Raw genomic sequence first — 25,904 nt, forward strand, 5'->3', positions numbered from 1 at the left:
AATTCATTCAATTTTATCCCAACCCAAGCCTAGCCGAATATTTATCTTACTTACAGCAACCCACATATTTCACATATTCACACTTTTATGACACGATTTAACACATTTCACAACTTAGTCCTTAATCGATATTTTTATCAAAAATCACTTTACAAATGTTGTTTATCTAACAACACGGATGCATTTCTATCATCAATTATCAAAATACACGTTTTATCAATTATGGAAAAATTCACAAACTTTAATAGTTTTGAAAATGAAGGTACAGGATAGCTAAATTAAGTTCCCACGACTTCAAAAACATAAAAATAATTAAAAACGGGACAAAAATTGTACCTAGATGAGCCATAGAAGCTTGGCCGAATACCATGCTCATCCATGGCTGCCCATTTTTCTTAATTTTAGTGGAAGAAAGAAACATAAAGATGATAAACTTTTTCATTTTTGTCTTATTATACATTTTTAACTTAATTACCAATTTACCCTTTTAATTTCTAACTAATTTCAATAATACCCAACAAATATCTTCCACTAACTTATTAATGGGCTAATTTCCACTTAAGGGCTTCCACTAAAAATTCTATAGCTATTTAATACCTTTAGCTATTAGAATGTAACTTTCGCACTTTATGCAATTTAGTCCTTAAAGCCAAATTAAACACTTCTCACATATAATTTCTTCATGAAAATTTTACACAATCATATAAACATATATCATAGACCTTATAATAATTATAAAATAATTATTTCTAATTTGGATTTGTGGTCCCGAAACCACTGTTCCGACTAGGCCTTAAATCGGGATGTTACAACTCTCCCCCCTTTAGGGATTTTTGTCCTTAAAAATCTTACCAGAAAAGTGGTTTAGTTTTAGCATAAACTTCTCTTCTCATAATCATTGTCATAGAACTCTCACTTGGCTGTACCTTCAATACTTATCTCTTTATTTTCTCATACTCGAATCATAAGCGATTTTTTCACTATACAACATATCGACTGAATCTCAGTTCTATTGAAGAGTTCATACACATGAAAGGCTAGATCCATGTCATCAGAACACGTATACACACGTACTTGAATCTTTTTGAATTCAAATAGTGAAACTAGCCAGTTTATCTAGGCCTTATACTCTCTATAATTTAATACGGCCTGGTAGCTTACGGACTCAACTTTCAGTTACTTTTAAATTTTAGAGTCTCTTTTAGCTTCCTCAAGAAATCACAATATAAAACTCAGATTTCAATTCGATCAATGAAGACTTAGCGCTCCAAGAAATCCAACAATCATAGAGACACAAAATCCTATTAATCTGATGAGAGAAATTTTTTCGTACATACCGGCAAAATTTTACAGATCTCATCAAACATTTAACAACAAGCAACATAACATTTTTCCTCTTTCCAAGACAGGGGAAATTCCTGGTATGGCCTCGAGAATGATCCCCTTTCTTATTTCCATTCTAATATCAATACTAACAGAGGTAGTTTTGGTAAAACTTGTTGTTTAGCTTTAACTCCATTACCATTTCAATTACTCATGCACAAAGATCAGAAATATTGAGTTCCAAACTCGGTCACTAACACACTATTTCCATGAGTTTTCTTGCAGAATCTATGTATAAGTTTTGGATTTTTTTCTCTCCAAACACTTGTAATCACAATTTGCTTCCGGAAAGATCATTCGATACTATCTCATCATCTTTTAATACCCAAGTCATCTTCACTATATCAAACTCAGATCTTTCTCTAACATTAGATACTTTAAGCTATAACGTTGCTTTATGGTCTTAAAACACTTCACAATTTATTCAGCAACACATTACTGAAATCAAGAAGTCTTTGCCGATGTCAAATCATTACACAGAAATTTGAGAAATCCAAGATGCAATTCCGTATCAAAATATCAAGAACATAGCTCATAAGAAAGTATGAAAGGTTTCGATAATCCCCTAGAGGAAAGAAGTATAGAAAAACATCATTCAAACCCACTTCGGATTAGATGTAACAATAACAATGTACCTTCCCATATATAAATCAGATAAAGCAATACTTAGAAGAAACAAAATCATAGCTTCATACACATTTTCCCATCCATTCGTAACAGACGAAATGTATTAGAATGCCAGAAGGAAATAGAGCAATATAGATTATAAACCAGTCATGCTGACAATGCTTTCGTCTAATATCACAATTAGAAAACATCCCCACATAACAAGAATTTCATCAAAGGATCAATAGCCATAAGAATATTTTAGAGAACAAATAAAAACATAGAACACCTCAGAAGAGACTGTCATAATCTGTTCAGCCATAACCGTCACATTTAGATTTTACGCATTTCAAATATTATTCCTCCAACTATTTCAGCCATCACAAATTTCATATTATTCTTTTCACTAAATGAGATCAGTTTTGAATAAATTTCGATAAATACATTTCTCAACATCGTATCAAAATAGATCAATTTACCAAAGTTAACTTCTTCACCAACTATGATATTGCGTGAATCACAAAATTTTCCAGGTCGATCTGATACCTTACTAATTCTAGCTTTACTTATCAACATGTTCTCAATCTTTAATCATATTCATAGCTATTTTGTCACTAAACTCTTTAGTTTCACACTTGTGAGTTTATTCAATACATTTCTCACAAAATTCCATTACAAAACACCACTCTGGCAAGGGGGAAGGTTGAGGTTGTAAGGTCCCTAACTCGTCTCTCATACACATATACATATGACACAACTTTCATCATCAAAGTAACGTCGTCACAATTACATCATTCATTTCAGGCAAACTATTATTCACATTTGTATTTCACAGATTTTTCAATTACCTTATTCCATCAAATTCACTTATGCATACATTCTATGAATTTCGAATGTCATTTCTCGTCAAATTCACTTAATCAAACATATCAAACACATAACATCATATGAGGGCCAACAAATATGAATAAATGTATCACAATCGAAACTTTCATCTCCCACATCATCATATACATATCATTACAATCATATAAATCAATCCAATCAATTTAACACATTTACTTGAACTATACGAGTTTGCCAATCATAATTATTCAAATAAGTATACATGGACATTCATTCCACCAATATTTTTGATAAGTTACCTGAACACATGCATTCACTTGAGCAAATTAGTTTTATACATTATGGAATTATCAATCAATTGTAGATAAGCTCATTATGCCGCTTACATATTCTATTTCATGTTTCTCATGTCTCATATATGTACATACATATATATAATGAATTCTTATTCATACCTTTTCGAGTTTTAACTCATCATAATTGCACTTTACTCAATTACCTTAGTACCACTATCAACATGGTCGGGTGTAGCTCGGTTGGAGAGTACCTTTGTCTAAACAAGATGGTTCTCATTCACGTCGGGAAACATCACACTATCACCAATCCGTGGCATGTATAGCTAAACACTCACACATACTAGGTTAGTCTGAGAGTTGACTAAACCATAGCTCTGATACCACTAAATGTAATACCCCTTGCCCTAGTCTGAGGCTGGGACAGGGTACGAGGCATTACCAGACTAAAAATTACACATACATGTAAAACCGGGTCATAAAATTTAGTTCAAAATAAAAACATTCATTCATGTTCATAATGTCCCTTATTTGGGCTCATGAGGTCCAAAACATATATCGGGGATAGTTTGAGACTAAATCGGGGACACTTAGGAAATTTTTCATGTTTGGAGAGTTACACGCCGTGTGGCTTGGGACACGCCCGTGTCCTCAGCCCGTGTAACTCTCTATTTATGACGTCAGCAATGAAATAGGGTCACACGGCCAAGTCACACGCCCGTGTGCTAGACTGTGTCCTCCTCACGGAAGAGACACACGGCTGTGTCTCTACCCGTGTGGCCCAGAAAATGGCTATTTACCAAGCCATTTGGCACCCTCGTTAGCACATACTTAAACATAACTTTAATGGCACTTTTCGTGGCAATTTCATATCAATTTATTCATGCATAAGGCACCGTACCTTGCCTAGTTTAAACTTATCAACTTTATACTTATGCTAAGGTCTATCCATAAGTTAATTTAGTCACTTTAAAATCATCAAGTAATCTAGGGCACATTCACAATTCATCAATACCAAACACAAATGACCACACCATATGAAACCTTTAGCACATGCATGCATATATGGATAGGTTTACAACCCAATAACCAATAATAGCCACATCACATAGCCATATCAAATGATACATACCCAATTGACTAAGTCCCTATACATGCCATAGACTTAAAGTGCTTGAAATCATTTATACCCTTCAAAAGCTGGATAGTGTTATAGAATCTCCGACGATCTCCAACCCAAGCTAGCTTAGTGACCCTATAAAATAGGGATAAAGGAAGGGGTAAGTTATATAGCTTAGTAAGTCCATATCAAAATAATAAGAGATTTAGTGACATGTTTTTGCCATATTTTCACAACATGTTCTCAAGGTAACACAATCATAATTGCACATAATTCCACTATTTAATCATATTCTAGCCAAGCTGTCTATTCAAGTCATAGTCACTAAATTATTAATAACTTGAGCTACAGAATTCTAAATTAAGATCCGTTAAAATAATTTGAAACTAGACTCATATATCTTTCTACCACAAAATATTCAGAATTTATGGATGAGCCCATAAGTACAGTTTATTCTTCAAAGTTACTCATGTTCTGCTATTTGACAACTTCGACCTTTCTTTACTAAAAATTAATCATCTCACAGTATGGGATTCGGATAATGTTCCCATCTATTTCTCTTGAAAATTGAGGATTTATTCATATGAATTCTAACCCATAATTATTTTCACACAAATTTTAAGGGTTTTCCAAAGTTAAGAATAGGGAACCCGGAATCACTATAACTTTGTCTCACAGAAATCCAAGTACCTCATAACATGAAATTCTTTTGCTTACACCGTTTCTTCAATGTGAAACTAGACTCAATAAGATTTAATTTCATATTTTATTCAACCTCTAACTCAATTTCCACAATTTTGGGTGAATTTTCAAAGTTGGATTACTGCTGCTGTCTAAAACTGTTTTAGTGTAAAATAATGATAACTAAGTTTATAACACTTTTACAAATCATTTCAACCACAATGGTAAAAATACATATTTATACATCATAAGCATAGACCCATAATCACAAGATCATTCTCATAGGCATGACTTACTTATTTGCATCCTTACCAAAGGTGCATCATAAACTGAAATCATTTCTCATGAATTTTGCACATAGACCTTTACCACTTGCAACATAATCATAACTTTTCTCAATCATGACACAATCTTTAAATCACCCATTGAACCAGTTGGAATACTAAAGGATACCCGATAAGCCTCATACAAAAGTGTAAAATACTGATGCCATGTCACAGACATGGTTTTACACTGGCTCTCATACATTGGTGCCAATGCCATGTTCCAGACATGGTCTTACATTGGCTCTCATACATTGGTGCCGATGCCATGTCCCAGACATGATCTTACTTTGGCTCACATAACAATGCTGATGCCATGTTCCAGACATCATCTTACACTGGCTCGCATATTGAGGCCGATGCCATGTCCTAGACATGGTCTTACACTAGCTCTGAAAACAATGTCGATGTCATGTTCCAAACACAGTCTTACACTGGCTCACACATAAACATAGTATCATGGCATGAATATTAGATCTATTCCTATGGTTCAACCAGGAGTTTTACCACATGAAAACTCGTCATGCATATTTGTAATAAAAATCGCATATTCCATGTAATATCACTCTTTAACACCAAGTTACCATTCATTACAATGTCATCAAACATCATAGACATATGTTTTAGGTCATTGCATATACATAGCATATAATAAAATTTCGTGAAGCATAACACCATCACATACATAGTACCACAGACATATAATTCAACCCATCAGAATTATCATATCAATTCAGATTTCAATCACAAATCAAAATAACATTATTGTCTTACCAATTTTATCATAGACTTGTTTGTCGATTCCTTGTCGAGTATATCTATAACGAATTATACAAATTATATAATAATAACTAGGCATTTCAATTCAAATAAGACATTGCATTATTATTATCACACGAACTTACATCGAATGCAAAAACGGCTAGTTATTCCCTTTATGTCCTTAACCACGTACTCTCTTAATTTAAGTCTGAATCTTGATTTTCTTGATCTAACATTTCAAATATAGCTTATTTATTACTCACAATATTCAAATTGAACTAAAAATCATACTTTGGAAAATTTACAATTTTGCCCCTAAACTTTCACTTATTTGCAAATTAGTTCTTAGGCTAGAAAAATAAAATTCATTCAATTTTATCCTAAGCCAAGCCTAGTCAAATATTTATCTTACTTACAACAGCCCACATATTTCACATATTCACACTTTTATCACACAATTTAAGACATTTCACAACTTAGTCCTTAATCGACATTTTTATAAAAAATCACTTTACAAAGGTTGTTCATCTAACAACAAAGATGCATTTTCTATCATCAATTATCAAAATACGCATTTTATTAATTATGGAAAAATTCACAAAATTTAACAGTTTTGAAAATGAAGGTACGAGACAGCTTAATTGAGTTACCACGACTCCGAAAACATAAAAATAATTAAAAACGGGACAAAAATCGTACCTAGATGAGCCATAGAAGCTTGGTCGAATACCATGCTCATCCATGGTTGCCTATTTTTCTTCATTTCAGTGGAAGAAAGAAACATAAAGATGATAACTTTTGCATTTTTGTCTTATTATACCTTTTTAACTTAATTACCAATTTACCCTTTTAATTTCTAACTAATTTCAATAATACCAAACAAATATCTTCCACTAACTTATTAATGGGATAATTTCCACATAAGGGCTTCCACTAAAAATTCTATAGCTATTTAATACCTTTAGCTATTAGAATGCAACTTTTTCACTTTACGCGATTTAGTCCTTAAAGCCAAATTAAACACTTCCCACATATAATTTCTTCATGAAAATTTTACACAATCAATAAACATATCATAGACCTTATAATAATTATAAAATAATTATTTCTAATTCGAATTTGTGGTCTTGAAACCACTGTTCCGGCTAGGCCCTAATTCGAGATGTTATAAACACGCCTTTTCCATAGGAAGAAATTGGCAAGAGAGCAAGAGAATTTAGAATGGCAAAGAAAAGAGAAAGTGGGGAGAAGAAAGAAAAGATGTGAATGAATTAAGGTGTGTTTCAAATGATCAGCTTAAGGGTTTTTTTATAGCAGAAGCTAAAAATAGCTAAAATTGGCAGCCAAAGGGCTCTTCCTTGGCCAGCCACACATGTGGCAAGTTTGATGATTTCAGACTTGCTAAATTAAGTTTGCGGCAAATCTAAAAAGCCACCATTTGTGGAAGGGTTTGAATGCTATTTGAACAAGTCTTAAAGGGCCTCTATGCAAGCTAAATAATCAGCCAATAAACTGATTTGGGTCAGCACATAGGGCGATTTTGGGCTATCCATTACTTGGTCGGTTCGGTTTACTCGGTTCAGCTCAATTGGACCACTTTTCATAATTTATTAACCCAAATTAAATTGGATATAAGTTAAAATTAATTATATTATGAATTAATACACATAATTTTGGACTGTCTTAGGCTGAAAATTAATTCGCCTTGATACTTCAAATTGCTTCTTGGTTTTGTGCTTTTAGCAGTGTCTGCCGAGCTATTTTTCGCCCTTTGTGCAAATCTGTCAAAAATAACCAAAATTCATGAAAATTAATTATAAAATTAATTAAAATTCAACATTTTCATATTTTAAGTACACTTTAATTATTTTTTGACAGGAATTTTGTTGAAACTGCATGAATTTAAGTTAAAAAAGGGCATGAAAAAGTGTGTAAATTTTCGTGTTTCTACTTAGCCATGTGAGTCACTCAGCTTGGCCACACGGTCGTGTGACCCCTGTAGTGTTAATTTTTCTAACATTTTCCTCAAAGTTTTAAATATTATCGATTTAGTCCCAAATTAATTTTTCTAACATTTTCCTCAAAGTTTTAAATATTCTCGATTTAGTCCCAAATCATTTCTGAAGATTTTCTAAGGCTTCGAGGGCTCGAATAAGGGACGATATGCATGTGTTTGAATGAATAATGTTGTGACTTATGAAATGTTTAGAAATGAATAATTTGAAGTTATGTTTTTACAGTAATGCTCTGTAACCCTATTTCGGCGATGAATATGGGTTAGGGGTGTTATATTTAGTGATATCAGAGCTACAATTTAATCGATTTTTAGACTGAACATAGTGTGTACGAGTCTAGAAATACATGCCATTGTATAACTTGTGATAGTATGATATCTCCTGACTCGTTTTGAGCTATGTTTTCATATAGAAAATGTCATTCAGTCGAGCTGACTTTGATGAGGCTGAAAGTAACGTGCAAGCCTTTGTTCACAGAGCAGTGTCTAGTGGTAGTAAGCCCATCCCTGAGAGTTGGGTGGAGACGCTGAGGAAGCCTTCTTCCAAATGATGAATGAGTGGTTTATTGAGTTCGTAAGAACGAACCGATAGCTCAACGACCTCTACCCCCACCTGTTCCCCAATTGGTTCCCGTAGTTCCTCAAGGTTTGGAATTAATGTGAGTTGGCAAGACACCAGTTGATAATATTCATAGATATGGGGCTGAAGAATTTAAGGCTACATTTGAAGATGATCATGAGAGAGCCGTGTTCTGGTTAGAAAGTACAATTAGGGTTTTTGATGAATTATCTTGTACACGGGTTGAATGCATGAAATGTGCTGTTTCATTACTAAAAGACTCAGCCTATCAGTGCTGGAATACCTTGGTTTCAGTTGTGCTGGGAAAGCTAGTAAATTGGGAATTTTTTCAAGTTGTGTTCCGTAAGAAATATATAAGTCAGAGGTTTCTTGATAAGAAACGCAAAAGGTTTCTCGAGCTTAAACAAGGTCGATGATAGTATCATAGTACAAGAGAGAATTTGTTCAATTGAGTAAGTATGCCCGAGAATGTATACTGCGCGAGATTGCCATGTGTAAGCGGTTTGAAGATGGATTGAATGATGACATAAAGCTATTAGTCGAGATACTTGAATTGAAAGAATTTGTTCTTTTAGTTGACTGAGCGCACAAAGCTAACGAATTGAGCAATGCTAAAAGAACTGTTGATTTTGAGGCTCATGATTTGGGTAAGAGATCAATAGGAAAACCTTACCAGTCACTGTCAAAGAAATCAAAAGAATATATTAACTGTTCATCGGCTTTAGTGGGTAATTCTCGTAGAGATTACAAAAAACAACATGCGAGTTCAAAACCTTAGGCTACGTCTGTAGAGAGCATAGGCAGTAGGACAAAGGACTCTACTGTGAGATCCGATGCAGGAGCACCAGCTAGAGCTTACACAATCCATGCATGAGAGGAAGCGTCGGTGCTAGATGTTATTACTAATCCACTTTCTATCCTTGATACTGATGTTATTGCTTTGATTGATTCGGGATCAACACATTCGTATGTATACATGAATCTAGTGTCAAGTATGAAATTTTCGTTCAAGTTTATTGAATTTTTGGTTAAAATAACGAATCCCCTAGGTCATTATGTGCTAGTTGATAAAGTATGTAAAAACTATCCTTTGATGATTCGGGGTTGCAACTTTCCGGCCGATTTGATACTATTACCCTTTGATGAGTTTGACATGATTTTGGGTATGGATTGGTTGAATTTTGCATGATGCTATTTTAAACTACAGACGAAAGCTTATTGTGTTAAAGTGTTAGAACAGAAAAAAGTTTCAGATTGGATCAGATGGATTGGATAGTGTCTAATGTTATAACGGCTATGTCAGCACAGAAGTATGTTAGAAAAGGCTGTGAAGTTAATCTCACTTATATATTTGATTCTAAAGTTTCTGAGTTGAACCTAGAATCGATTCTAATGGTATATGAGTATCTATATGTGTTTTTAGAGGAGTTATCTAGGTTACCACCGATCAGAGAGGTTGAGTTTGCTATTGAGTTAGTGTTGGGAACATCTCCGATATCGATAGCTCCTTACAGAATGGTACCCACAGAGTTGAAAGAGTTGAAAACATAGTTACAAGAATTAATAGATAAGGGTTTTGCTAAACCCAATTTTTCTCCTTGGGGTGCACCTATTCTATTTGTTAAGAAAAAGGATGGCTCCATATGATTATGTATTGATTATCGATAGCTTAATAGAGTCACGATCAAGAATAAGTATCCATTGTTGCATATTGGTGATCTATTTGATCAGTTGAATGGTGCGACAGTGTTCTCCAAGATTGATCTTTATTCTAGTTATTATCAGTTGTGAGTTAAAGACTCAGATGTGCCAAAAACCTCGTTCAAGATCAAGTATGTACATTATGAATTTCTTGTGATATCGTTTGGTTTGATTAATGCACATACAATATTTATGGATTTGATGAACATAATTTTTAAACCATATTTAGACAGATTCATCATAGTATTCATTGATGATATTTTGATTTATTCACAGGATGAGACAGAGCATGCCGAACATTTGAGAATTGTTTTGAAAACTTTGCACGAAAAATAATTATTCGCTAAGTTTAGCAAATGTGAATTCTGGCTTCGGGAAGTCAGATTTGTGGGACATGTTGTATCAGCCGAGGGCATTAAAGTTGATTCAAGCACAATTTTAGTTGTCGTAGATTAGAAGCCTCCAAGAAATGTATCTGAGGCTAAACGTTTTTGGATTTAGCCGAATATTACAGAAGATTTATCAAGGGATTCTTGATGATTGGTACACCATTGACGAGACTATTGCAGAAAGATGTTAAGTTTGAGTAGTCTAAGAAATATCAACAAAGTTTTAATCAATTAAAAGCATTGTTTATCGAGGCACCAGTGTTGGCTCAACCAGAGTTGGGTAAAGAACTTTTTATTTATAGTGATGCATCGTTAAATGGTTTGGGCTATGTATTAGTGCAAGAGCGTAACACCCCTTACCCAAATTCGACACCGAAACAGGGTATGAGGCATCACCAAACTTAAACACAAGCAAACATACACTTCTGAACAATAAATTTTTGTCCAAATTTAGAACCATTTGCAAATAATTATAAGCCCCTAATACGAGCCTACGACGCCCAAAACATGCTTTGGAGGTGGTTCAGGACTAAACCGAGAACTTTAGAAAATTTTATAAAACCAAGAATTTTTTTCACTAAATAGGGGTTACACACCCGTATGGATATGGGACACACCCGTATGGGTAGGCCTTGTGGTCACAACGCCCGTGTCCCTAACTCGTGTAACTCTCTGTTTGTCACCCAATAACAAATTGAAGACACACAGCCAGGTCACACGCCCGTGTACTAAGCTGTGTGGTCAATTTAAAATTTATGAATTTTCATTAAATAGGTGCAGACTTCACACGGCTGGGGCACATGCTCAAGTTTGAGGCCGTGTCATCCACACGGCTAAGACATGCCCGTGTGCTTAATTTTGAGCATTTTGTTTGTCAAAATTAAGGTACAAGGGACAAACGGCCGAAACACATACCCGTGGGGCAGACCGTGTGTCACACACGGCCTAGACACACGCCCGTGTGTCTACTTATGTGGACAAAAATAAGGCTATTTACCAAGCCATTTTGCCACCCTTTAATGCACACACTTACACCTTATAACATAACACCAATTCAAGCCTACACAAACAACCAAATCAGCCATAACCAAGACATCATCATATCATTCACATGTTACCATCTATCATACACAACATCGCATACTTATTAACTCAAATCATGTAAGCACCCACATCCATGAAAGACATTATCATATAAATTGCTTATACCAATAGTAGCTAATTTCAAATGGCCTTATACAAAATAAACTTTCAACCAATATAAGCCAACACATTTGGCCAAATAAATTATGACACATAACAAAATGACCAAGTCCCCTATACATTCCATAACTCAAAACATTGAATTCATTGATACCAAAATAATTGTTGATAGTGTGAGTGGATCTTCGGCGGTCTCCGATCCCTGAGCTTGCTTGGTGACACTATACGACAAAGGAAAGGAAGGGGAGTAACTTATGAAGCTTAGTAAGTTCCTATGCAAATAATAAGCATCATAACCACACATTTAATATACAATTAACATAATGTAAGTTAACATAAATGCTATTAAAATCTCATAATCATAGATTTACTCAATCACAACCTTACCAAGAGTTCATCACATATCGAGTTCATTACTTATGAGTTTTTTTTACATACCTGTACCAACTCCCAACATAACCATAGTCTTTCACAACTTTGACATTCTCGTTGAACACTCAAAATATTAACGGATACTCAAATATCTTCCACATAAGTGCCATATATGTAGCCAAAGCTACCTCATATCTCATAGTACATATAGGCTCATTTTCGAGCTATTCATGGGCCTGCTTACACAAGCTGTCAGTCAGGACGTAGCTACACAGTGTTGCTCACACAAGCTGTCAAGTATCCACAACTCATGCTGGACTACCCAGCCACTAGTAGGACGTACAAAACCAGCATTCGGATCACATAAACATATGGATTCCTAATGACATGTCACTCGTATCCTATTTTATTCCTAAGGTTCAATTGGGAATTCTCGCTTCTCGAAACTTTATCGAATACGTCCAAAGAGTCAATCACAATTCATACAATATTAAAGCATTTAAATCATAAATATAACAATGCATTATTTACATACGAACTTACCTCGGTACAAAAATAGTAGTATTGGACCTAATCGTCAAACACTTTGTTTTTCCCTCGATCTAGGTCCGAACCTTATTTTTCTTGATCTATAATAACAAATTTAACTCATTTAATACTCACATTATTCAATTTAGCCCAAAAATCATATTATGGAAAAATTATGTTTTTGCCCTTAATGTTTCACATTTTTACAATTTAGTCCCTAGGCTCGTAAAATGATTTTCATCCAATTTCTTCATTACCCAAGCCTAGCCGAATCATTTTCATACTTATGCCAACCTACATTCTCCACTTAATCACACTTTACTACTTATTTTATAACTTTTACAAATAGGTCATTTTTGACATTTCCATAAAAAATCACCTAGCAAAAGTTGTTTATCTTACATCTAACATACTTTTTCTACCATTAGGAATCAAAATACACAATTATCTATCATGGGTAAAAATTTAGACTTTGATTATTTCTTAAATTAGTGGTAGAAATAGATAGATCGGGTTACAACGACTTCAAAAATGTAAAGAGCATTAAAAACGGGACAAGAACGGACCTACAATCAAACTTGGAAGTGGCCAAACCCTAGATATGGCTTCCTTTCTAAAATTCAACTATGGCGAGGAAGATGGGCAAAGAATTTGGCTTGATTTTTGCTTTTTAATTCATTTAATTATCAAATGACCAAAATGCCCTTTTCTTAAAACACTAAAAGTTGTCTTACTCCATGTCCATTTTTATCCACCAACTTAAGTAATGGTCTAATTACCATCTAGGGACCTCTAATTTAAAATCTTATAGCAAATAAACACCTTTAGCATATAGAACTCAAGTTTTGTACTTTTAGCAATTTAGTTCTTTTTGCTAAATTGAGTGCTCAAACGTCAAAATTTTTTAACACAATTTTCACAGAATCATTCCATAAAACTATAGACCACAAAAATATAAGAAAAATATAAGAAAAATAAATTTTTCTGTGCCGAATTTGTGTTCCCGAAACCACTGTTCCAACTAGACCCAAAATCGGGCTGTTACAACTCTCCCCCCTTTAAGGATTTTTGTTCCCGAAAATCTTATCAGAAAATAGGTCTAGGTATTATTTTCTCACTAAGCTCTGTCTAATACAACGAATTCGACACTTGCGGCCTACAATGCCTCATACGGTGCCATCTTTTTACTCGATTGAAAATAATTGTTATAAGCAAATTCGAACAAAGGTAGATAGCTTTCCCAACTACCCCTCAAATTCTAGAACACAAAATCGGAGCATATTTTCAAGAATCTGAACTACTCTTTCGGATTGACCATCAGTTTATGGATGAAACATGGTACTAAAATTTAACTTCATACCTAAAGCCTCTTGTAATTTCTTCCAAAATCTAGAAGAAAACCTCAGATTTCTATCCGAAATAATAGAAACAAGCACTCCGTGCAATCTTACAATCTTAGAAATGTACAATTCAATTAACTTATCAAGTGAGTAGTCAGTACGTACCGAAATAAAATGAGCCAATTTTGTCAATCTATCAACAACCCAGACGGCATCTTTCTTTTTCGGAGTCAAAGGCAAACCTGTCACGAAATCCATTATAATTCTATCCCATTTCCACTTGGGTACCATCACTGGCTGAAGTAAACCCGAAGGCACTTGGTGTTCGACTTTTACTTGTTGACAAATCAAACATCTCAAAACAAACTTCTAAATATCTCTTTTCATACATGACCACCAATACAATTTCTTTAAATCATTATACATCTTTGTACTACCTGGATGAACCGATAAACAACCACTGTGTGCCTCATGTAGAATTTTCTAAATAAATTCATCATTTTTTGGTACACATACTCTATCCCGAAACATCAAACAATCATCTGAACCAATCCGAAAGTCTGTATCACTACTCGATTCACATTGAGCTCTTTTGGCTTACAATTCACTATCATTTTTCTAAGCTTCACAAATTTGCTGAATAAATACAGGTCTAGCTCTCAACTCAACCAAAATTGAACCATCATTAGACAAGTTCAATCTTGTATTCATAGCTTTCAAAGCAAATAAGGACTTTTTGCTCAAGGTATCTGCGACTACATTCGCCTTTCCCAGATGATAATCAATCACTAGTTCATAATCCTTCAGTAACTCGAGCCATCTCCTTTGTCGCAAGTTTAGGTTTTTCTGAGTCCTCAAATATTTTAAACTCTTAACGATTGCAGCCAATTCTAAGTCGTGTGTCGAATAATTCTTCTCGTGGGATTTCAACTGTCTCGAGGCGTAAGCTACCAATTTGCCCTCTTATATCAACACACAACCTAAACCATTTAACGAAGCGTCACTATAAATTACAAATTCTTTTCCCAATTTAGGTTGTATGGAAACTAGTGCCTTAGTCAATAATGCTTTCAATTTCTCAAAACTTTGCTGACATTTTTTTGGACCATTCAAATTTAACATATTTTTTCAGCAACTTGGTCATAGGAGTAGTAATCATCGAAAATCCTTTGACAAAACATCAGTAATAACCAGTTTAGCCCAAAAAGCTTCTAACTTCATATACATTCCTTGGCGGTTTCCAATCAATAATTGCTGAAATCTTACTTGGGTCAACCCGAATATCATCACCTAAAACAGTATGTCCCAAAAATCTAACTTCTCAGAGCCAAAACTCACTTTTACTGAATTTAGCAAACAATTTCTTATCTCTCAAAGTCTATAATATAGTTCTCAAGTGCTCGGTATGCTTGGACTCGTCTTGAGAATAAATCAGGATGTCATCGATGAACACAACCACAAACCTATCTAAATACGGTCGAAAAATTCTATTCATTAAGTCCATAAAAACGACAGGAGCATTAGTTAGTCTGAAAGGCATAAAAAGAAATTCATAGTGCCCATACCTTGTCTTGAAAGCAGTCTTTGGCACGTTCGACTCTTTAACTCTCAACTGATAGTAGCCAGATCTCAAATCAATCTTTGATAATATCGTTGCTCCTTTCAATTGATCAAAAAAAGTCATCAATTCTTGACAAAGGATACTTGTTCTTTATAGTCACCTTGTTGAGTTGTCGGTAACCAATAGAAAGACTCATAGATCTGTCTTTCTTCTTTACAAATAACACTGGAGCACCCCAGAGAGAAAATCTAGGTCTCGAAAGACCCTTATCTGTCAACTCTTGTAACTGAGCTTTCAATTATTTCAATTCAGTTAGAGCCATCCTATACGGAGCTATCGATATCGGTGAAGTCCCAGGTGCTAAATCAATAGCAAACTCAACCTCTCTGATCAGAGGTAACCCAGACAACTCCTCTGGAAACACATCTGGATACTTACAGACTACCAGCACTGATTCAATTTTCAATTCAGACATATTTGTATTCAACATATAAGAAAGATAAGCTTCAAAACCTTTCCTTATGTACGTTTGAGTAGATATAAATTAAATCACAATAAGCAATTCACTTGATTCATCGGTTTCAACCCAAAGAACCTCACCATTTTCACATTTCAATTCAATAGTTTTATGTCTATAATTTACTATGGCATCATGCATTGTCAACCAAAATAACATCAAATTCATCAAATGGCAACAATATTAAGTCAACCGGGAAGCAGTGACCTCAAATCATCAAAGGAAAATTCTTGCAAACTTTATCATCTAGCACATATTTACCTAAAGGGTTTGACACTTTAATCACAAATTTAGTAGACTCAACATGCAAACTCTTAATAGATACCAAATTCACACAAACATAAGAATGAGTCGATCCAAGATCAATCAATGCAATAACATTAGTATCATAAAGAGAAAATGTACCAGTAATCACATCGGAAGATGATGCATCCTCACGAGGATGAATGGCATAAGCTCTAGCAGGTGCTCTGGCTTCAGATCTCACAGCTGATTCCTTCATCACACCTTTATTGCTAGTTCCATTCCCGGTATTTCTCGATGGCCTACCTCTATGGTAGTACTACTCGGCCTTGCATTCTGAAATTGTTCTTTCTCAGCCATCTCAAGGCAACCTCTGATAAAATGCTATTGGGAACCGCATTTGAAACAAGCTCAATCATTCATCCTACACTCGTCGGAATATCTTCTATCACAATGTCGATATTTGGGTTTGTTAGATGTAACATTGATGACTCTTGCCATTGAAGTAGCTTGAGATTTAAAACTCGAATATTGTTTCCCACAGTCTCTGTACGAATACCTAGCTGATACATTTGAACGAGAATTCATTTCTCTAGATTTCTTTGACTGAGATTGAAATGACTTACTCATCAGCCTTTTTCTCGCATCTTTTACCTCAATCTCAGCCTTTCTTTTCTCTTTGCTTAGTTTTTCGGCTTTGCAAGCTCGTTTAACCAATACAAACATTTCTTTTAGTTCCAAGATTCCAACTAATAGTCTGATGTCCTCATTCAGCCTATCTTCGAAACTTTTATACATAATAGCCTCAGAGGAAACACACTCTCAGGCATACTTACTGAGCTTGAAAAATTCTCGCTCATATTCTGTCATCGACATTCGACCCTGTTTTAGCTCAAGAAATTCTTAGCGTTTCTGATCAATAAACCGCTAACTGATATATTTCTTTAGGAATTCCTCTTGAAAGAATTCCCATGTAACCCTCTCTCGATACCACAGATACTAGTATCTTCCACCAGTGATATGTTGTGTCCCTGAATAATGATATAGCACATTTCAAGCATTCTTCAAGTGTACATGATAACTCATCAAATACCGTGATAATATTCTCAAGTCAGAACTCGGCTCTCTCGGGGTCATCATCTACATTAGCCCTGAATTCCTCAGCCCTTTACTTTTGAATCTTATCAATTGAAGGCTTATTCTACTTACCAAATCCACACCCTGGGGAACTACAGGAATCAGTTAAGGATAAAGAGGGGGTGGAGGATGTTGAGCATTCAAATTTGTTCGAACAAACTCCGAATACCACTCGTTTATCATGTGGAGGAAGGCTTCCCTAGCCCTTCCTCCTTGACTAACCGTTGGAGGTCTATTTTCAGATGATGTTAACCCTTGAGTGGGAGCCAACGCATTACTTTCTACAAGATCAACTACAGCTCTGTTGGGATCCATTTACTATATGAAAACACATTTTAAAATTGTCAGGAGTCATCACAATATCACAGTTCATAAATGGCATGTATAGCTAGATTCTTACACACGCTACGTTAGCCAAGAATTGACTAAACCGTAACTTTGATACCACTAAATCTAAACACCCCTTATCCGAATTTGACGCTGGAACAAGGTACGAGGCATTACCGAACTTAAACACAAGCAAACATACACCTTCGAGCCATAAATTTTCGTCCAAACTTAAAACCATTTGCAAATAATCATAAAGTTCCCAATACGAGCCTACGAGGCCCAAAACATGCTTTGGAGGCTGTTCGGGACTAAACAGAGAACTTTAAAATATTTTACAAAACTTAGAAAAATTTTCACTAAACAGGGGTCACACGCCCCTGTGGATATATGACTCACCCATATGGGCAGGCCGTGTGGTCACACAAGCCCATGTCCCTAACCCGTGTAACTCTCTGTTTGTCACCCAAAAACAAATTGAAGACACACAGCCAGGTCACACGCCTGTGTGCTAGGCCATGTGGTCGATTTAAAATTTATGATTTTTCATTAAATAGGTGTAGACTTCACACGACTAGGGCACACACCCGTGTTAGAGGCCGTGTCATCCACACGGTTGAGACACACACCCGTGTCTCTACCCATATGCTAAATTCTGAGTATTCTATTTCTCAAAATTAAGGTACAAGGGACACACGGCCAGAACACATACCCATGGGGCAGACCTTGTGTCACAAACGCCTGTGTGTCTACCCATGTGGAAACAAATAAGGCTATTTACCAAGCCATTTTACCACCCTTTAATGCACACATTCACACCCTATAACATAACACCAATTCAAGCCTACACAAGCAACCAAATCAACCACAACCAAGATATCAACACATCATTCACATGTTACCATCTATCATACACAACATCACATACTTATCAACTCAAATCATGTAAACTCCCACGTCCATGAAAGGCATCATCATATAAATTGCTTATATCAATAGTAACCAATTTCAAATGGCCTTATACAAAATGAAATTGCGACCAATATAAGCCAACACATTTGGCCAAATCAAATATGATACGTAACAAAATAACCAAGTCTCCTATACATGCCATAACTCAAAACATTGAATTCATTGATACCAAAATAACTATTGATAGTGTGAGTGGATCCCCGACGATCTCTGATCCCCGAGCTATCTTGGTGACACTATAGGACAAAGTAAAGGAAAGGGAGTAAGCTATGAAGCTTAATAAGTTCCTATGAAAACAATAAGCATCATAACCACACATTTAGCATACAATTAACATAATGTAAGTTAACATAAATGCTATTAAAATCTCATAATCATAGATTTGCTCAATCACAACCTTACCAAGAGTTTATCACATACCGAGTTCATTACTTATGAGTTTTTTGTACATACCCGTACCAACTTGCAACCTAAGCATAGTCTTTCAAAACTTTGACATTCCCATTGAGCACTCAGAATATTAACGGGTACTCAAAAATCTTGCACATAAGTGTCATATATGTAGCCAAAGCTATCTCATATCTTGTAGTACATATATGCTCATTTTCGAGCTATTCACGGGCCCGCTCACACAAGCTGTCAGTCAGGACGTAGCTACACAGTGCTGCACATTTAGTTATCCGTAACTTATGCTGGACTACCCAGCCACTGGTAGGACGTACAAGACTAACACTGGATCACATAAACACATGGGCTCCTAGTGGCATGTCACTCATATCCTATTCTATTCCTAAGGCTCAATCGGGAATTCTCGCTTGTTGAAACTTTTTCGATCACAATTCATACAATATTAAAGCATTTAAAACATAAATATAATAATGCATTGTTTACATACGAACTTACCTCGGTACAAAAATAATAGATTGGACCTAATCGTCAAACACTTTGTTTTTCCCTCGATTTAGGTCCAAACCTCGTTTTTCTTGATCTATAATAACAAATTTAACTCATTTATACTCACATTATTCTATTTAGCCAAAAAATCATATTATGGAAAAATTATTTTTTTGCCCCTAATGTTTCACATTTTTACAATTTAGTCCTTAGGCTCGTAAAATAATTTTCATCCAATTTCTTTATTACCCAAGCCTAGTCGAATCATTTTCATACTTATGGCAGCCCACATGTTCCACTTAGTCACACTTTTACTACTTATTTTATAAGTTTTACAAATAGGTCATTTTTGACATTTCCATAAAAAATCACCTAGCAAAAGTTGTTTATCTTACATCTAACATACATTTTCTAACATTAGGAATCAAAATACACAATTCTCTATCATGGATAAAAATTTAAACTTTGATTATTTCCTAAATTAGTGGTAGAAATAGATAGATCGGGTTACAATGACTTCAAAAATGTAAAGAGCATTAAAAATGGGACAAGAACGAACTTACAATCAAACTTGGAAGTGCCCAAACCCTAGCTTTGGCTTCCCTTCTAAAATTTGGCTATGGTGAGGAAGATGGACAAAGATTTTGGCTTGAATTTTGCTTTTTAATTCATTTAATTACCAAATGACCAAAATACTCTTTTCTTAAAACACTAAAATTTCTCTTACTCTATGTTCGTTTTTGTCCACCAACTTAAGTAATGGTCTATTACCATCTAAGAACCTCTAATGTAAAATCTCATAGCAAATAAACACCTTTAGCATATAGAACTCAAGTTTTGCACTTTTTGCAATTTAGTCTTTTTTGCTAAATTAAGTTCTCAAACGTCAAAATTTTTGAATGAAATTTTTACAGAATCATTCCTTAAAATTGTAGACGATAAAAATATAACAAAAATATAAGAAAAATAAATTTTTCTATGTCGAATTTGTGGTCTCCAAACCACTGTTCTGACTAGACCCAAAATTGGGCTGTTACAAAGAGGGAAAAGTGATAGCATATGTTTCTAGATAGTTCATGCTACATGGAAAGGACTATCTGACGCATGATTTAGTAATTGAAGCAATTGTATTTTCTTTGAAGATTTGGCGACACTATTTGTACGAAGAAAAATGTCATATCTTTACAGATCATAAAAGCCTGAAATACTTGATGTCACAGAAAGATTTGAACTTGAGACGGTACAGATGGCTCTAGTTATTGAAAGACTAAGATTTGATCATTGATTATCATTTGAGAAAAGCTAATGTTGTTACTGATGCTTTGAGTAGAAAATCTTTATTTTTTTTCAAGAATTGAATACGTGGTTGACATTTATTAATGATGGTTCGATTTTAGTTGAGTTGAAAGCTAAACTGACGTTGTTGCAACAAATTCGTGAAGCTTGGAAATGTGATTATGTATTGATAGCTAAACTTAAATGGATTGAGTCGACTCTTAATTTAGATTTTCAGATTGGATTCGATGATAGTATGTATTTTAAAGATAGAATTTGGTTTCCAAGAAATTCAGATCTCGTTCAGAAGATTTTACAAGAAGCTCACAGTAGTAGCTTATCTATTCATCCTTGTAGTAATAAAATATACGGTGATTTGAAACAAATGTACTGGTGGCTAGGTATGATACGAGAGATTTCTGAGTTCTTATGGAGATGTTTAATGTGTTAGTAAGTTAAAGTCAAGCATCAAGTACCTTCTAGTTTGTTACAAGCAATAATGATTCCTGAGTAAAAATGGGAGTGTGTTACAATGGATTTTGTATCAGGATTACCTTTATCTCTGAGAAAGAACTATGCAATTTGGGTTGTTGTTGATCGTTTGACAAAATCTATGCATTTCATTCCAGTGCGTACAAATTACTCACTTGAGAGACTAGTAGCGTTATATGTAGCTGATATTATCAAATTGCACGGGGTGCCAGTTTCTATTATTTCTAGTAGAGATCCATGATTTATATCTCAATTCTAGAGAAGTTACATGAGGCTCTAGGTACTCGTTTGCATTTTAGCACCGTGCTTCATCCTCAGACCGATGGTCAATCCGAGCAAGTGATTCAGATACTCGAAGATATACTTCGATGTTGTGTTTTAAAGTTCGACGGTAACTGAGAAAGATTTCTACCATTAGTTGAATTTGCATACAACGACAATTATCAATCAAGTATAAACATGGCACTGTATAAAGCTTTGTATGGTCAGAAATGTCGAACTCCATTATATTGGTTGAGCTTAGTGAGAAAAGCTTCATGGGGTTGATTTGATATGAGAAATCAAAGAAAAGTTTAAAGTAATTCGAAACAGATTGAAACCAGCTTCAGATTGATAGAAATCTTATGCAGATTTGAAAAGAAAAGACATTGAATTTCAAGTCAGCGACAAAGTGTTCTTGAAAGTATCACCCGTGAAGAATGTTCTTCGATTTGGTCGTAAAGGAAAGCTAAGTCCACGATTTATTGGGTCATATGAGATTACTGAAAGAATCGGGCCAGTAGCTTACAGATTAGCTTTTTTGTCAGATTTAGAAAAGATCTACAATGTATTTCTTGTGTCGATGTTATGACGATATTGATCAGACCCTTTGCATATAATTTCACCGGTTGACATTGAGATTCATCCTGATAAGATGTATAGTGAAAAACCGATCATAATTCTAGCTCGAAAGGTTAAATAATTGAGAAACAAAAACATAGCTTTAGTAAAAGTTCTTTGGTAGCATCACAGTATAGAAGAGACCACCTGGGAACCAGAAATAGCTATGCAAGTGCAATACCCAAACCTCTTTTCTGGTAAGATTTTGGGGGACGAAATTTCCTTTAAGGGGAGAGTTGTAACAGCTTGTATTTAGTGAATTGGAATAGTGGTTTCGGTACCACAAATTTGACGAGTATATAATTATTTTATTATTATTTTAGTGTCTACGAAATACTAGTAAGGTTGTATAAAATTTTTGTTAAGAAATTTTAACGTTTGCATACTTAATTTCGTAAAAAGGACTAAATTGAAAAAGGTGCAAAAATGGAGTGCTAGTAGTTAAAAGCATCTATTAGCTATGAAATTAATTTATTAAAGGATTTAAATGGTAATTAAACCATTACTTCTATGAGTGGACAAATATGGACACATTATTAAGTGATTTTAATGTTAAATAATAAGGTTATATATGAAATTTAATAAATAGGTTAAGTAAAAATAACATAAATAAAAGATATCATTGATCATTCCTTCACTTAAATTAAACATAGAAAAACCTCCATGGAAGCTTTCTAGGTTTGACCAAGCATTCTCATTGCATGTAAGTGATACTTTGTCCTATTTTTAATGATTTTTATGTTTTCGGGATCGTTGTAGCTTAATCTAGCTAGCCCAGGGACTAATTTTCAAAAAATTAAAGGATTAAGTTTTTTCATGAATGTGTTTGTGTGATTTTTGAAGTTTGATGGAAGAAAATGAATCTTTTTTGTTAAATAAACAACTTTTTTAAAGTGATTTTTGATGAAATTATCATTTAGGGACTTAATTGCAAAAGTAGTAAAATATCATGATAAAATTGTGAATTTATGATTTGTGTGGGTTGATATGAGTCCCTAAGTAAATTGGCAAGCATGATATGTGGGTGAAATTGCATAAATTGTCAATTACGAGCTTAAGGACTCAATTGTAAAGAAGTTAAAATAATAGGGATAAAACTATAAATTTGCAAAAGTATGAATTTTGGATTGAATTGAATAGAATGAATATTAAATTGATTAAATTTTCTTATTTAGATCAAGTAAAGCCTCGTATAGATCTAGATCGAGGAGAAGATAAAGTCTCAGACTATTGATTCTATTACATCTTTAAAATCAAGGTAAGTTTGCATGTTTAAATAACGTTTCAATGTTATTTGATTTATATGCTATTATGCTATTTATCATATCATGTTACGAGAGAAATCCAATGTCATTCCAATGAGTATAGTTCCCCGTTTGAACCTTAGGAATATACAAGATACAAATGACATGTCATTAGGGTTACCATGTTTTGGATGTTGGTCCTGAATGTCCTACCAATGGCTGAGTTCTGACATTTGTTGCGGATACTCGTCAGCTTGTGTGAGTGGCATCTTGTTGCAACATTCCAATCATCAGCTTGTGTGAGCAGACCCATTTGTAGCTTGAGTGAGCATCGATGTAAAGGAAAAGTATGTAACACCCCCAACCCGACTTGGACGTTATGGCTGAATCTGGCGATGTCACAATAAAGTGTTTTTCGTAAAGTGCGATATTGTTAAAAACGCATTCTCTATTAAAACTCATCGAGTGATCTTAAAGATAATTTCAAGACATGTCGTTTATTTCCCAAATGTGAGTCATTTTTCGAAAGTTAATCATATTAAAATGATGTTATTTATTTATTTTATTTAAAACATTATTTCTTGCGGAAGCTCTTAAAACCGATTACGTATTCGTGGTATTTTTGGAAAACATTCATCTTTTTGAAAAACCACATCTTCTTCTACAGCTAGCAGTTATAAATCAAAGAAAATAAAAATCCCAAATTAAAAATAAAAGCCAAAGAGGCCTTATTACAATAAAAATACCCAAAATAAAATTACTTATAATTAAAAATCAAATAAGAATATATGTGCGGTTGTGTGGCCACCTTCGAGTCCCTCGCAGCAACCGATCCGCTTAAGACTAGGGATTACCTGTACAGATAAACAGATGGGTGAGTTATGGCAACTCAGTGTGTAAACCCATATCAAATAACCAAACAGTGAGCATATACAGTCTGGGCCTAAGCCCATTTCAGTAATGGTTCAGTTTCAATTAGGGCCTTAGCCCATTACAGTATCAGTATCAATTTCGGCCTGAGCCCATCTCAGTGACAATAACAGTACAGATATGCAATCAAGAGATCCTACCCAGCCAGCCTCTACACTCCATCTCCGTCCAACCCTGCACTCTATGTGGGGATATAATCAACCCACCCATCCCTACATTCCAAGTAGTACCGGTTGTAGCACTAACTAGTATTTACAGCAGAGCTACCGGTACAGTCATAATAAAACCCACCCAATGCAATACATATGCATCATGTCATGTCATGTCATGTCATAGTATCATACACGTACTCTATGCATTTAAAACGGCATGCTTAAATACAATCATACATCACATAGGGCCAAAACAATCATTTTATCAATTAGGGGATCTAGGTAACTTACCGACCTAATAGTAGGTCCACAATCGTCTCGGGCGACCCATGCAACCTTAATAGTTCATCAGTGAAGATGGGCCCAAGGCCCATATTATGGGCCCATGTGGGCCCACATGCCCGTGTGGCCCACATAGCTCAAAAATGGCCTTGACTGTGTGGATTACACAACCCATTATGGTCCAAAATAGCCTCGGCTCATGAAATAGCTCATGGTCGGCCTCGTCGATCATCCGCCTATGTTTAGTCGGACAGGCTACCATACAGGTAGGCGCACGCCCATGTGGGGTCGACTATTCGCACTTTTCAGCTTTATGCCGATTAACGAATATAGGTAGTGTTTACACACCTGATATGATTTTTGGTACGCAACGCTTCAGAGACAAACCACACCTAAAACAAATGGAAATTCCATGCCCAACATTAGTCACACTTAAAGCCAATACTAATAAAACAACAACAAAAGAACTTCAGTTATGTTGCTTACCCCTACTGCTCCAAAAAGATATAGCCCACGATCCGCTGGTAAACCGAGTCTGCTGTGATTTGATGTTGTCACATCAACATTTGACACAACAGAGGCTTAGGAATCTAACACCATTAACAAAAGAAAGCTCCCCCAAATCAAATGGGCACAAATCCCCTCTTACCAAAAGACTTACCAACCGAAGCTGCCCATGTTGAACAGAAGTAACCAATTAAGGGGAAGTTAAGAATTCGGCCAAATAAACAGAGAAAAACCAACGCCAACTTTTCCCCTTTTTAAAGAGAAACCGAAAGGTAGAAGAGGGGAAGAGAAGAAGTATTCGTCGACAGCACAAAGGGAGAGGGTGATTACTAAGAAACGATTGAGAGAGGG

The sequence above is a fragment of the Gossypium arboreum genome, chromosome 3 (assembly GCF_025698485.1).
Source record: "Gossypium arboreum isolate Shixiya-1 chromosome 3, ASM2569848v2, whole genome shotgun sequence".
NCBI lineage: Eukaryota > Viridiplantae > Streptophyta > Magnoliopsida > Malvales > Malvaceae > Gossypium > Gossypium arboreum.